Below are 15,893 nucleotides of genomic sequence, written 5' to 3'. Positions count from 1 at the left end.
GGGATGTGAGCATGCTGCAACCCCAAGCAAAAAACCAAAATGGCACATCTTGATACTTTCCTTCACTGTTGAGTGATGCTAATAGTAAGCATTGATACATTCCAATTATTAATGATACTCTAAATACTGGAATAAAGAACCTGTTTTTTTATCTTTGCTTATGTATGTTTTTAAAAAATAGGATTACAGTGATGCAAATTAATTTCCTTTGTGATCATAGCTGTGAATAAAATTGTGAAGAGCAAAAATGAAAAAGAAGTAAATGGCACTCTATACTGAGGTTCTGTGCACCTGAGAAAGATGCTGACAATTTGATTGTCTACATACCACTTAAACTAGAAAGATTGTAAGAACATAGATTGTGGATTGTATTGTGGATTATTTCTCATTCATTTTTATATCACAAATAAATAAAACAGTAATACTCAAACCAAGGTGGTCTGCCATCTCCAAACAGTAACTCTGCTAGTTTGCTATTGCTAGCCCAAATCCCCATCATTTCATTGCAATTTGTTTTCATCCAGAATTTGAAGGAGCAAGCTGTGAATCAATATTTTAGAGGATTTTCTTGGCTTACTATGTGCTGAGTAAAAACATTGTTTTTGTACTTTTTCTAGTCATATTTTCTATTATGTTCTGGCCTGAAGAATACTGTTTATTTATTATCATGGTAATAAATTTGATTTAAAATGTAATTTACTTAGTAGTAGTCAACTTTTTTTAAAAAAATGATTTCGTATTAAATTTGTTTACAGCATGTTATCTATTTGGGAAAAAAATCTACACTGACCACGTAAAAAGATTTACATTAAAGTAAGTTTAGAAAATCAATAATAAGTTTTAACACGTATCTTGGGTAGTTCAGAATAGACTCAGCGCCATCAAAATGAAACATGTTAAAGTCCCACTGGTTTTAGCAGAAAAATTAAGCTGATAAATTAATTCCTATGACAATTGCAGAATTTAGAACTGTTGAACATCAACTGGATTGTATACACTGTAATTGTTTCATCATAATATTCTAATGATGTCTGGAAATGTTCCCTAAGAATTTAGACAGAAAAGTTAATCACTTTTATTGTGTTTTCCTCTTCAATTGCAATCTGGGATTTAAATGTAAAATGCAATTAAAGATCCTCTGTGGAATTTGAGTTACATGGACAAATATTAGCCTAATAAAAATTACTTGTACCATCTTCCTCTCTGGACTACAGATGGTAGAGGGTACATTACAGATGATATCTGCATTAGTTGCTGGCTTCCCATTTCCAGGACTATATCAGAAGTCTTCCACTTTATAAGCAGTAGTGAGCTATATGTCCTATACAAATTACAGAAGACTTCTCCTCCTGCTCCCCTAAAATCTGTGCCAAACAAATAGTGAAATACTTTTTTCCTCCTGTACGGAAGTAATCTGCTTCAGAGAAGGTGAGTCATGCTAAAAGGAGACTGGTATTTGCCATTTTTAATTTAAAGTACATAAATAACTCAACAAACAAATACAGAAGACATGTACACTGGTACTGGACAGCAAAGGTACACAGCCTAGGTTCAATGTATTGATAGCATGGCTCTTTAGCTCTCCAAATTACCTTACCCACCAGCTGTGCTATCTAAAAGGGAGTACTGTAATTGGAACTACCCTAAGGCAACAACATGCACTCCCACCAAATGATGATGAAGACCAAAGGTAAGTGACCTCCAGACATTGTAGAACTGCAATTTACATTAGGCATTGCCTGAAGTAAAACAACACCTAGAGCTGGACATGTAACCGGGACACCAAGACGGATGCATCATGCATGGGTAGAGACACGAGATTTGCTGGGATTGTTTCCCCCCAAAAATTGAAGCAAATATTGCCATTCATCTTCATAATATAAAAACCCAGCTTGTCTGAATGTACAATCAATGCTTACTATGGCGGGATACAGACGGGCAAAAAGGGGTGTATTCATGACGTCATGAAGGTAGAGCCTTCAGACGGGCCTTACCTGAATGCCGCCATGAACACGCCCCCCGCACGCCCCAAGCGGGAAGAAGCGGCATTAAAAAGGTGCTGCTTTTCTCCGCTTCTTTTCCATTTGATGCGCAGCTGCGCAGCTCCGTCTGTAAGCTGCTGCACCGGTACGCCAGAATTGCTACGCCGCTAATTTAAGTTGCCCATTTAAAAGCTCCGTGTCTGCTGCGTCGCATAATGAGTCGGGGTCCTGGAACATGCGCAGTTTGCAGTCAGGCTTTAATTGCAGCATCAGCTGCCATGCAGGTGTGGAAGCTGCAGCACAGCTGCAGCGCATTTTAAGACTCGTAACCCTAACCCTAACCCTAACCCTAGAGCAACATGTACGCATGCGCTGCTTGGAAAGTTTGGACTTTAAAGTGAACCCCTACACACATTCCTGTGCCATTTTCACCTAACAATAAAAAATGCTAAAACTGTAAATATTTACATATATACAAGGGAGGTGATGGGGGATGGCAGGGGGACAGCGGTGGCAGCGGAGACAGCTGTAGCTGTGCATTGCAGATTCAGCAGGAGCGCGGGGACCAAAGGAGAGGAGGCATCTATGATGCTGGTGACACTGGCAAAGTGCAAGCGGACAAGGATGCCAACACCAGCTGATCACCAGCTGGCAGGAGACCACCATTGTTCTTGGGCAGAGCGGGGGGAAAAGTTTTAAAGGGGCTTGGGCACTTTAAATGTGCCCATAGGCTTTCTGCCGGCAAAAGAAAAAAAAAGCCCCGTTTTTGGCCGCCCGTGAGGAAGCTGCCTCTCTCTTTGCAGCGTCCTCCGAGGCAGCGGTTTGGAAACTGCGGGTCAGAAACGGACCCAGGTGAGGCGTCTTCACTGCCCCCCATGTGGAAGCCCCATCACCTGAGCCACGCCCCCAGGGCGGGCGGTCTGGAGGCTCCGTATTCAGCAGAATACACCTCCAAGACGTCTTCCCCTGCCCGTCTGTATCCCGCCTATGGAATTTAAAATGCTACTTAGAGCTTAATCCTAACTAAAGAACAATAGATACCTTGATTAAACATATGGAACACGAACAGATGCATTGTCAACATTTATTTATCCACAACTGGTTCAACAGTCAATATCCATGTGTGAGAAAGTATGCTAACCTTTTGATTCAGTACCTGGTGGCACTCCCTTGAGCAGCAAGGACTTCAAGTGTATGTTTCCTGTAACACTTGGCCAATCACTCCCACAGCATTGACAAGGAACGTTGGCCCTTTCTTCCTTACAGAACTGCTTCTGTTCAATGGCAATGCAAGTTTTCTTTACGTGACCAGGGCACTCCAGACCCTGCTAAAACATTCTGATGGAGCTTAGTTCATTATATTGACTAGGTTATTCTAAAACACACAATTTCTTGTCTGCCTTAATCATCCATCTGTCTGTCAAATATCCCACCTTTCTTTCAATATGGGGCCCACATTTTTCATTGCTTTATATCAAAAGGCATGAAATTATTTAATGTAAACTCTTGGATATTGACAAAAGGGCTAGTATTGATTTTAAAGAGTCAGCAGGTGTAGTGGTTTGAATACTGGGCTTTGACTCTGGGGACCAGGATTAGAATCCCAGCTTGGTCATGAAAACCCACTGGGTGACCTTGGGCAAGTCACACTCTCTTAGCCTCAAGTGGGGGAAACCTGCTCTGATTTTTCACTGGCACTGATCTCAAATGGCTTTCAGCTGTTTATGGCAAACCTCCTTTGAAGAAACATGCCAAGAAATCTCTGTGATAGGTTCACCTTAGGATTGCCATAAATTGGAAACAACTTGAAGGTACAAAACAACAACAACAATTTTAAAAGACTACCGTGGCACAGCTATGAAATTTCTATAGTTATTATTAGGGTTCACAGACTTGTTTTCACTGCATACTTCATATTGTCCACAGTGTAAATGACTTTGCCTGAACTGGCCACTGGTTGTTGTTTTTTGTTTTGTTTTGTTTTATCAAATCCTTTCTTTCTAGTTTTTACATGTAATACAGCACTCTAGTTAAATGAAATAGCCATCCATTCTCTCTGTGTGCGTGTATGCTTCAGAAAAGGAACTGTACTGTAAAAACAACGGGGACATAATTTTACAAGGCTATTTTACCCTCAGTGTTGTTGTATCTCAGAGATCCGTGAGATAAGTTGTGTAAAGGAGCAGAGCTTATGTTCTTCTTGAGTCTCAGATCATGTGTCATGTTGGACTGCCAACCGAATGGAGGAGTGTTCATTTCTAAATAGAATGTACCTTAGAAAGAAGCATCTTTGTCATGATTCATTGATTGCAGTGAATTGCCATTTAATTGCATCTCTGAAGCAACAAGTTCCTCCCCATCCAATGCCTGAAGTTCATTCAAGCAGCAAATATTCTTCCAGTGCTGATGTGATCAGGTTGTGTCTTGTGTTCTTATTGTTGAAACTGAACAAAGTGCAAAGCAGAAGCTGTTGAGATGCACTGAGATTCAGAGAAGAGTGGAGGAAACCTGCTCTGATTTTTCACTGGCACTGAACTCAAATGGCTTTCAGCTGTTTATACACAAGCCAAGAGCATTAGTAGCCATTCCTTTCCTCTGAATGACCTGCTTCTCTCTGGATGCAGAGAAGGTTAGTGAACAAGGAGGCATGCTTTTTTCCAGAACAGTAGAACTGGTAGTTATTCTGTCTCCACCTCATACGATTCACAAAACCGTGATACTTTTATTGGCCAACCAAAATACACAAAATACTTCATATGCAAGCTTTTGAAGCTTCACTGGCTTCTCCATCAGGAAAATTTGTTTGAAATCATACAGGAGAAGAAAAGTGATGGTGTTAGAGTCACAAGCCAACATTTTGTCTCAGATGTTATTTCTCATGCCAGTGTAAACCATCTTAAGTAATAACAGAGGTAACATCTGATCCAAATATAAGCCTGTGACTCTAACATCATCACTGTCCTTCTCCTGTATGATTTTTAATATCTTTGCTCGATGAAAAAGCCAGTGGAGCTTTGAAAGCTTGCATGAGATATTTTGTACATTTTGATTGGCCAATAAAGGTATCTCTGTTCTGTAGATTTTGGATTTTGTTGTATTTTGCTGCATAGCAAACACAGCTATCCCAAATATGTTTCCTATATAATGGAATTTTTACCAGAATAATTGCCATCTCCTTTTGCCAAGATATAACTGGTGGAAGGAACCAGACTTTATCATGAGTTCTTAGGCTAGAAATATTTAATATAAGTGCATAGACATATCCCTTTTAACAGTCAAGTTTCTTTGGAAAATTCTCAAATCACGTTGAATACACCAGTAATTCTTTAGTCAAGCAGTTATTTTGCAAACCACTTTGCCTGTTTACCACCATCCTAGCTTAATTTATTCATATTTTTTTTCTCAGCTACAAACATGCAATTCTCTTTCTGTCTCCTTCGTGTACTTTTTCTTTTTCCTGGCTATGTCTTAGAACTTGATGGATGATTGAGATTTAGAGTCTAACACTTCACCATCAACAGTTGTATTAATTCTATATGGAAACTTGGCAAACACACCAGAATTTTTAAATCATTATTTAGATTTTTAGGAAAGCTGGAAGATGATATGAATAGAGTGCTATCTAAAGCCATATTGTTTCAATTAGAATTATTATTTATTTGAATTATTAGAATAAATTATTTCTATGTTATTCTTAGTAATTAATATCAGTATCCTTTAGCAGGGAGCCTTTGGTAAATTTCCCATCATGCTGAACTTTAAGAAAAATGTCTTCTCTCTTTTAATAATTTTTCTCCATATCTAGCTTCTAGCTATAATAAACCTTTTTTCTTCCACTGCTTATGAAATATTAGTTCCTTTTCCACCACCACCTTGAATAACTTATACAATGTACATGACACTTTAACAATGCATAGAACTATCATAGGAGTCAGACATCCCAGGTATATCAGGGTATGTGGAACTAACTAGAAAGGTACGGGCAGCAGGCAGGAAGAGAAACATAAGCTGCATCTACACTATGGAATTAATGCAGTTTGACACTGCTTTAACTGCCAAGGCTCAATGCTGTGGAATGATGGGATTTGTAGTTTTCTGAGATATTTAGCCTTCTCTGTCAGAAAGCTCTGATGCCACACCAAAAAAAAATCAGATCTCAGGATTCCATAGGATGAAGCCATGACATATAAAGCAGTGTCAAACTGTTTTAATTCTGCAGTCTAGAGCCATATCATTTCAATTATAATTATTATTTATTAGAATTATCAGAGGAGAGAGGGATAATTCTAATTTCAAGGGGAAGACAGAGGTTTCATTGGGAGGAGGGGACATCAACATTTAGTGGGTTACCCCCTGTCTGGATGTCCCAGCAAAGTTGGTCCTGCTCCTGCATCCAGACATGTCTGATATATACCATCTTGGGAGAAAGGCAGGGTTTAAATTCAATCAATCATGTCAGCGCAACTGCTGGGGTCCAACAACCACTGTCAGCAACTCAAATGAGTTCTGGGGTTAAATCAGACCCTTGTAGCAGAGCTGGCAATTTCCAGAAGCTGAAGCGTGGCTCCAAAGTCCAATTGGGATGACAGCAACTGGATGTCTTCCAGGAACTGCAGCAATGCAGGAACCTCCAGGGACACACAGCAAACCGATGCTGTAGCTTCTTCTGATAAACCACCAGAGAAACAAAGTCCCCAAAGTGCTCTTTATTAACAGTGCTATAATACAAAACCAGATCTCTAAAACTCCAAAACATACCAATCCAACTCCTACTTCAAACCCACAAACTATCCCTTGCAACCCCTGGGTTTATATAGTCTCCAGACCATATGGTCTCCCAAACCCAGTGAGTTCAGGTGTGTAACCATGACATGTGTCTCCTGTGCAATCCAGACACATGTTTCATCATCCATGGCTATGTGCACTTGGACACTGAAGTGTCCTTGAGCCAATGAGCTTCAGCTGTGCTGATCAGCCTTGCCACTCTGCTGAATGCTCATGGCCAAACACACACACATCAAGCATTTCCCTGTGTGCTGTGTTTTAACCCTTCAAATCCCTGACAAATCAATCAATCAATCAATCAATTAAAAACTATGGCTTCACCTTTCTTATGCCTTCCTGCCAGAAATGTGATGTGGATGGGGTTTCATCCCCTCCCCGGACATGTGTTGATGAAAGGATGGTCAGAGTCAGAAGAACCTCTGTGTCAAAGGCCTCCCTCCATTCAAGATGTCATCAGAATGCTGTCTGGACTTACAGGAGAAACAGCCTATGGACCAGACAGGAGAATTAACCCTTTCCTGTATCAGAATTTCCCAGGATTAAATGCTGCACCCACACTGCAGAAATAATCCGGATTGACCCAAGTTTCAGTGCCATGGATCAATGCTATGGAATTGTAGTTTGTTGAGGCACCAGAGCTCTGTTCTGTGTGGTCAAACTGGATTATTTCTGCAGTGTGGATGCAGCCAAAGAAGCCCACTTCCCAGCCTGGGTTGCAGAAAGGAATTGAAAGGGAATGCACCAGGACAAGGGGTACATAAAATGGATTTTTAATCACATAAAGAGAGAGAGATCACTATGGGACAATGCATGCTAATTCCTGAACCTTTTTGCCAGTCCAGACAAGCTCTCAGTTTAGGGAACGACAACCCAGAAGTGACTCAGCACACAACAATACAGAGACAGTGCAGGAGGGACAGAGTGTGCTAGAAGCCCAACACAAACTTGTTTGAATAAAATTATTTGTTTTCTTATAACTCCTGTTGGAGTTTTGCAGTTAAGTAACAGCACTTAACTAACAGTGCAGGCCATAAAATACTGTGGATATCTCCATCCACTAACAGAGAGGGAAATGTTCTTGTGAAAGTTCCCGCAGACTCCAATGGGAGAGAGCTCCATGGTTACCTTCTGCTCTTGTTGCACCATCAGGCAGCTTGGTATTGGCTGCATCTGAACTGCAGAAACTATCCAGTTTGATTATTTAACTGTCATGGCTCAATGTTAAGATTCCTGAGATTTGTAGTTTATTGAGGCATCAGAGGTCTCTGACAGAGAAGTCTTCCAATCCCAGAATACCATTGCACTGAGCCATGCCAGTTAAAGCAGGTTCAAACTGCATTGTTTCTGCAGTGTAGATGGACCCATAATGCTCTCCACCAAAAGCATTAAGAATGCATGCCAAGAAAGCCTTACACCCATCAGGGGTCCATTCCCACAACAGAATTATTGCACTATATTCCACTTAAACTTCCTTGGCAGCAGCCTATGGAGTTCTGTGCAGTTTGAATTGTAAATGTCTTCCCTAAACTCCAAATGTCTCACATTGGAGGATATCACATGACTGAAATTGGAAGTATAATCCAGTGTCCTGCTGAACACAATCATGCGTATTCACATTATTACGCAAAAGATTACCACATGCGATCGCTGGCAGTCCGAACGCACTCCGAATGCAATCACGCGTCAATCCACAGTTAAGTAAATTCGGTGAACTAGAGAAGTCACAAACCCTATTCCTAGGCAACTTCGCACTCAGTACACTGTTGGTTGGTGTGATGTGCATGTCTCCTTTGGTCATGGTCCCCCCCAATCCAAAAAGGAGGGTTCCCATGAAGCCACGCTGCAATTCCGCTTCAATTTTGCTTTCGCTTGTCCTTCAGCATTGCTGAGGGGGGGCTGCTGCCTGCTAATTAAGAGGCATGGACCTGGAGCTATTGGATAATCATTATATTCATGTTTTAACATAACAAGAGTGAATATATGCTCATTTTAATGTTCTTTCAACCATTCTTCCCACCCACCCTCCAACCTTTTTTGTAAATTGTGGAGTTCCTTGGTCCCTCTCTCTCACTTCCCTAAATATGCTATGTTTGCCTCACTTTATCATGACAGAAATGGATCAATGTGCGATCAGAACCGGTTTCAAATGGCAACAACGGTCATATAAACCGATCAGCAATTTGCTTTAAATCATAGTGGGAATGAGCCCTTAAATTCTGGAACTCCCTTCCCAAGACAGCCATTTCTGACAACCTTCTACTGGCACAAGAAGAACTTATTGAGACATGACTGGGGTCTGCTGAGGTGATCCATGATCCTGTTGTTGGTTTCTCTTTAGTTGCTATTTTGAACTTACCTGCTGTTTGCTTCTGCTCTTTCTTCTATATTTTACGTGTGATTGGATTCTTGTGCTGTTCTGTTTGTTTTTTAATTTACACATTTCATTTGTACTGTTACGGACTGTTATGTTGTACTGTTATTGGGTCCTAGTGCAGAAAATATGTTACATATTAAATAAACAATTTCTAAGTATTTTAAGATTCTCTACTCATATCAGTTTGTAATTTAAGTCAAGTGATGGCCATGCAGAGAGGTAGCTTTACTGTTAGCTTTCAGAGTTCTGGATTTTGTGTGATCAGTGAAGGGATATGCCCTATCCAATGTGCATTTTAAATTTTCTATCACTGTTTTTCAATAGAGGAATATTTTTCCCTTCCTTTCTATGGCCCTGTTCCTGTTTGAATCAACTATCCAGTCCCATGAGTGTGTGGATGGCTATTTTCTATATTAAAGGGTAAAATTCAGTCAGGCTGACACATTTTGGAAAACTCATCCTGCATGGCCTTTTGGTTTTTTAGGGTTTTTTCTCCACTTTCCAGGTCAGGATTCTGGAGAAACTGACAAGGTTAATGGAAATGCTTGTTAATTTCATAGGTTTCTGGTAAAAGATGTGTATTTTCATTTGTTTAGTCTGTCCTTGCGTCTGTTTTAATTAAAGTCACACAACACAAGGTGATGGGATTGCATGCAAATCTAGTTGACGGACAGCATGGGATAGGCAACACTGCTTTGAGTAGATCTGACAGCATGTAAAGTGCAAAGAGCAGAGACTGTGAACTGCTGTTGTGTGTATTAAGTGAAGCAAGAAAACTCCTGTGTGGTTATTAAAGTGCTTGAGAATGGAGGGGGAACATACTCATGCACAATATGAAACCTTTACGATACATGCGTGGTGAACAGAACTAAAACTCACGCAGTATGTTAGGAAAGACTGAATAATTGGAAATCTTTTTGTTTATATAAACTAACATCATTCCATTTAGGTTTAAAGCCATGTTACACTGCTCTTATGCATGCATGTTACATTGCTCCTATGTTCTATGAACACAGTTACAAAATTATTAAGTTCACACATAAACATTTTACTTTCAACATTAACTTGTCTCTGAAACAAAGAGCATCCATTTTAACTGAGCCAAGAACCGGTACTGTTCAGACTCTTTGTGTGTTAATCTAAGGGGTCATCCCATAGTAATTACTCTTAGCAGATGAGTCTCCTAACCCTGCAATTCATATGCTATGTCATGTAGGGGACCAACAGCGTTTTTCTCCAATGTGCCAGGGACTAGTACCATTTTTTTTTTTAGATCACTGGCTACAGCTGTCTGTTTCTTTTTTGGAAATGCTATGGAGCCAATTATGAAGCCTGTACTTCAAAATTTACTACAATAACATTGTTCCTAAGGACTGTTAATAAATTCAACCCGCAGGCTATTACTCTTGTTATCTGACCATCCCATTTGTGTGTGTCCCAGGTCTATAGCACATAAATAGGACAAACTATAGCTCATAGCTGTTTTCTAAGCCATGCAAATACAAACAAAAAACATGAATGCTCATATGACACATGATGATCTGTATATATGAAGATGCCTCATGTTTCCTAGAAGAGCCATAATGTGTGTTTTTCACAAGATGTTTATTAAGTTTCAACTTTTTTGTGTGTCAAACTGACCAATTAACCAGTTTACACACACACACACACAAACCAAAACCACCCAATTTTTATTTTACAGTTTCTGTAAAGGGATTAGTTTCTTGGCAGCTCACTCATGCCGTCTGCAGTCTGCTGATGCCAGACTAAGATACTTAATTCCACAGTGAACTGTTCTCCAGATGTGAATGGTATTATCTGAAAGCCCTGGGCATTCCTTCAACCTGAGCAGAGAAAGGGATGAGGGAGATTGCATGCCTTATAGCCAAGTCAGCATGATAATCACACATATCTGTATGACATTGTCCTTAACAGAGGCTAGTCTCACTTGGATCCCTAATGGAGTGAATAACAGCTCAAAATAACAGTCGCAGGAGATATTTGCAGCCAGTTATTTCCTATTACTTGGTACTCTTTCTGCAACCTAAGGGCAGAAAAGGGAAGGCCAAGGAAAGGATTAACTAGCTTTCTTTGCAGCATTACTGATGTGCCAGACTGATTACTCTATTAGCATTGTGTCTGGTGAAAGGAAGGTTTCATGCAGATCTTCACAGAAATCCATCACGAATGCAATGGGCCCACAAGTTTTCAAGACCTCAAATTCTATTTTTTGCCTATCTTCCCAAATCCCTGTCCTGCAACCCTACTGTGGACTAATAATGGATTACTGTAGTGATTTGGCCTGTTCATGGTGGTAGGAGAAGATTGTTGTTTCCTCAAAGGCACTGTGAAGTATTTTGCTTGTTTTAATTCAAATCAAGATCATGGTTGAGTATGTCCATTTTCATACTCCTTTCAGTCCAAGGATGTCTCTTGTCTAATAGCACATTAAAATATGGCACATTATAATTGTTCTTGTTGTTGTTATGTATGGCATTCCTTTATTTCAGTCAATGACCAGTAGAAAAAACAGAAGAAACAAGACAGAATAAATAAAACACAATTCAATAGAGTACAATATTAAATAAAGAATTAAAAACAACATTAAGTATATAATATTTGTATTACAGTAATAAAAAACCCAACATAAAGTGATACCATTAATATTAAGGTAGCAATTATGCCAACAAGCTATTGTTGCCATTCAAAAACTAGCTACCTTGGCTGTAACCTCAGGAAACTGATTATGTACTTTAAAGTCATCTATGTTTTATGGTGATTCCATCAAAGGGTTTTTGTGGCAAGATTCTGAAAGTTTGCCAAGCCTTGGTTGAGTGAGGATCTGAACGCTGATCTCTCAGAGTCCTAGTCTTATACTCAAATTGGCTCCTTATGAACTATGGGTTTGTTGTTTTTTGTTGTTATGTGCCTTCAAGTCAGCTCCAACCTATGGAAACTCTATCATAGGGTTTCCTGGCAAGATTTATTCAGATAAAGTTTTCCATTGCCTTCCTCTAAGACTGAGAGTGTATGACTTTCCCAGTAGGTTTCTGTGGCTGAGTGGGGAATCAGACTTTAGTCTCCCAGAGTCCCACTTCAACATTAAAAAAACTACAACATACTGGTTACTTCATGATGGAATGTACAAGAAAAAATAAAACAAGTAAAGGAGTACTTAAATCTGGCAACTGAAAATATAATAATATAAAAACATTTTAAAATGGCATCATGGGATAATAGCAGTCAAAATTATACTTTAAAATACCTGTTAAGGAGTTGTTTTTCCCAATTGCCAAAAATAAGGGAGTCAAGGGACAGAATGAACTTCAACCACTTCCAGTTTCAGTTGGGGAAGAGTGGCCCACAGTGCATTAAGATGGGAAACTGGCCTTAATTCAAAGTTACCCAACCCACACAGAAGAATACAGCCTTAACCTTTTAAGATTATTCATATCAAACTGAACAATCATCTAAAACAGAATACAGTGGTGATGATCATCAGACAAAGCCAGCAGTTGCCCAGAAAAAATGAAAATCCATTGAAAATTACTGCCACTAGGTCTGTACCACGAAAGTATACCACGAAAGGGAGAACTGAGATACCAGTTTTGAATGTCTGCTCCTTCACAAACATCTGAAGATGTCCCATGGTCACTGCAGTCCAAGCTATACAGCCATAATAATCATGTGGAATTATTTTATTGGTACAGTACCATTTCCCAGTGCAGGTGAAAAACTGCATTTCTAAACACTCACCTTTCATAAATGACATGTACAACTTCTGCACATTTTTATAAACTAGCACACTAAGGAGGAATATATTAGTGTAGTCCTCTACTGTGCTAGCTTTCTATGGGCAGACACGCATTGGGGGGGGGGGAGACGAATTTAAAATGAAGTCTTATATCTGCAGTGTAGTATGGTACAATTCAAATACTATTTTACCGTGTGATTACTCTGACTTCATGGATCAGGTTTCAGTGTTAGAAACAAATGTTATTAATGCTATTGGCACTGCTAAGCACAGTCCTTTCCAGTGCAGACACAAGCACTAAAATTTGAAATAGGCAGGCTTCAAAAAAAAACACACATATATATTTCCATCTTTGCAAGCTGAGTTAAAAGCAAAAGATTTCCTTTGTAAGATTATGGGCAAAAGATAAACTATTCAGACAATTCAGTGTATAGTTGCTGTCATGAGTAATATAATGCACATTAATAAAGCCCATTATTCCTGCCAAAACCAGTTATTTCAGAATAAGTCTTCTGCATCTACAGTGTAACTTGAGGTGAATAATTCTTCCAACTTTCCTTTGTTTGATTTCTCACAATTTGTCTAGAGTCCAAGGAGACTTAAACTAATGCCCTTTTATATCAAGTATAACCAGTTCATTTACTCTTACTCTGGGGATATTAATCCTGTACTTTTAAAGAGATAAACCACAATATGCACCTGAAGTACATGTAAAACCAATGAGGCCCCCTGTTTTGCAGCTTTAGCTTTATTTTAACACACTTTAAATGTATCTTCTGGGATCGCTTTGCTTCTGTGAACATAATTTAAGGTTAGTTTGCTGAATAATTTCATTAGTGATGAGCAAATTGAGGGGGGAAAGTATCCTAGTTTAATCCCAATTTTGAATCTGCTTTGATTCCTTTGTGAAAAAGTGGAATACAAATAAGTATTATTATTAATAGTAGTAGTAGTAGTATGATTCAGATCCACTGTCTGTGTTGACCAAGTCTGAATCTACACCTACAAGATAGTTCATCTCTGATGTGCTGTATCCAGCCCCTATTTTGCCTTCTTAACACAACATTCCCCCTTTTTAATCCAAACTCAAATTGATTTTAGAGCCACACATTTCCACCATCCAAAGTCATATCAGTATAAATGGGTGTGTCAACTGTTGTCCACTAAATCTGATTATTTTGGTCATACCGGTCATACTGCCTCAGCATCTCCATTGGATTTTTTGGGAGGAAGGAGGCTGTTTTGTTTCGTCTTTCCAACATGCATAGCCATATCAACCAACAGCCTTTCTTGTTTATCTGTCATTCTAACCATCCATCTGCACTCCAGTTGAGTGGCTTTACCTGCACTTCCATTGCCAGATTCCCTTGCCCAGGAAAATTAAATGCCTTCTCATTCAGTTTGAAGAGAAACAGTAGCACTGGGTATGGAGGGCATTCTCTGGTCTCCTTTCAGCCCTCTTTCCCACTCCAAGCATTGCAATAGCCTAGACTCCAATCAGCAGTCAAAAGAGAAGCCATAGTATTGGCTGAAATGGGGGAGCATTCTGTATAGTCTCCATTACTCCTGGCATTTTCACACATTTGATTCACAAAGCACAGCCATTGCAAATCTCATTGATATTAATGGGACTCCTAGTTGCTCAAGACCTTTGAGACGATCACAAGAGCTTTGAGACGATCACAAGAGACTTCAGTCCTATACCCACTTAGTCCCACTGAATTCACTGAATCTTCTTTCCACAGCTCCTTTTTTCTTCTGCCCTTGATTGGCTTTCCTGGGACTCCAGCTAGTGAAGCGGCTACACATCAAGAACAACAAAATACAGTGACGCCGTATTTGTCAGACAAGGATGCCAAGATACCAACCTGTATCACTCTCCAACCACTCCCTGATTCACAGAGCAGGGCACAGGGTAAAGGGGGGTTGTTGTAGTATTTTAATTGCTTTAAAGCCCTCAGTCATCAAAAAGAAATGTTTTTACTTTGAATCTGGAAAAACATAATGTGTTCCAACAGCACTAAGACCAAAGTAAGGATAAATTATTTTGCAAGTATGTATTCAGCCCATATGGGCTAAAAAGTACATCCCTGTAGAGTTTGATACAAGGCAAGGTAGCAAACTCTTGGTTTCACTCCACATAAGGTATTTATTTTATATCCAAGAAATCCAGGATGTATATTTCCAGATATGGGTGATTTAGCAGCAGCCAATTGTTGTTTTTCACTTCATATCAGAATAGCAGTTGTGCTTCTCATCCTGTTGCTTTTCAGAGTTCCCCTTCTCAGCTCCAACATACAGAGGAGGCAATTTTTTCTTTAGCCTTTCCCATCTTCATGCTCAAGCCTGAATTTCAACATTTCACAGATGAAAATGTGGACACATGTGGCTAAGCAACATCAGAGTGTGGTCAAGACAGCAAAAGTTATGAATGGGGAAGCTCATTAATACAAGGTAGGAGAGGCTGCAGCAGTTTGCTTCTGCCAGAACAACTGGGAAGGGAAAGTCTTTCTTCTTCGTGGTCTCTGCGAATCATACAAATGGGTTTTACTGCGCCCGCGCAGTGCTTCTCGGAACTTCTAGAATCTCTGGGCAAAGTACACTTTGCAATTTAAGGCAACTTTTTGGCGGTAACCCTGCCCACCCTTTATAAGGCCCCTGCCTTCCCGCTCTTTCCCCAGTTCCTTTTTTCCGCCACGTTGGTGCTATTGGAACTTCGCTTGCTCTCTCTCTCGTTTGGATCTCTGGCTTCAATTTGGACTGTTTTTTGACTTTGCTGACCTCTCCTTCGCTTGACCTACGGACTGTTTTTTGACTACGCTTTGCTTATCCCTTCGGATTTGTTCGCTTCGGTTCCTGATGTCGCCTCCATTTAAGAAGTGCGACGTTTGCGGGGGCAAGGTCCCAGTACAGGACCCGCATTCGTCCTGCCTGCTTTGCCTTGGGAAGGACCACAACATGAAGTCATGCCCTCTTTGCCGTTCAATGACTTCACAAG

Source organism: Sceloporus occidentalis, unplaced genomic scaffold (genome assembly GCF_023333645.1).
Source record: "Sceloporus occidentalis isolate IW3139 unplaced genomic scaffold, rSceOcc1.0.p SCAF_5, whole genome shotgun sequence".
Lineage (NCBI taxonomy): Eukaryota > Metazoa > Chordata > Lepidosauria > Squamata > Phrynosomatidae > Sceloporus > Sceloporus occidentalis.
The sequence above is the reverse complement of the archived record's forward strand: the minus strand, read 5'-3'. Positions refer to the sequence as shown.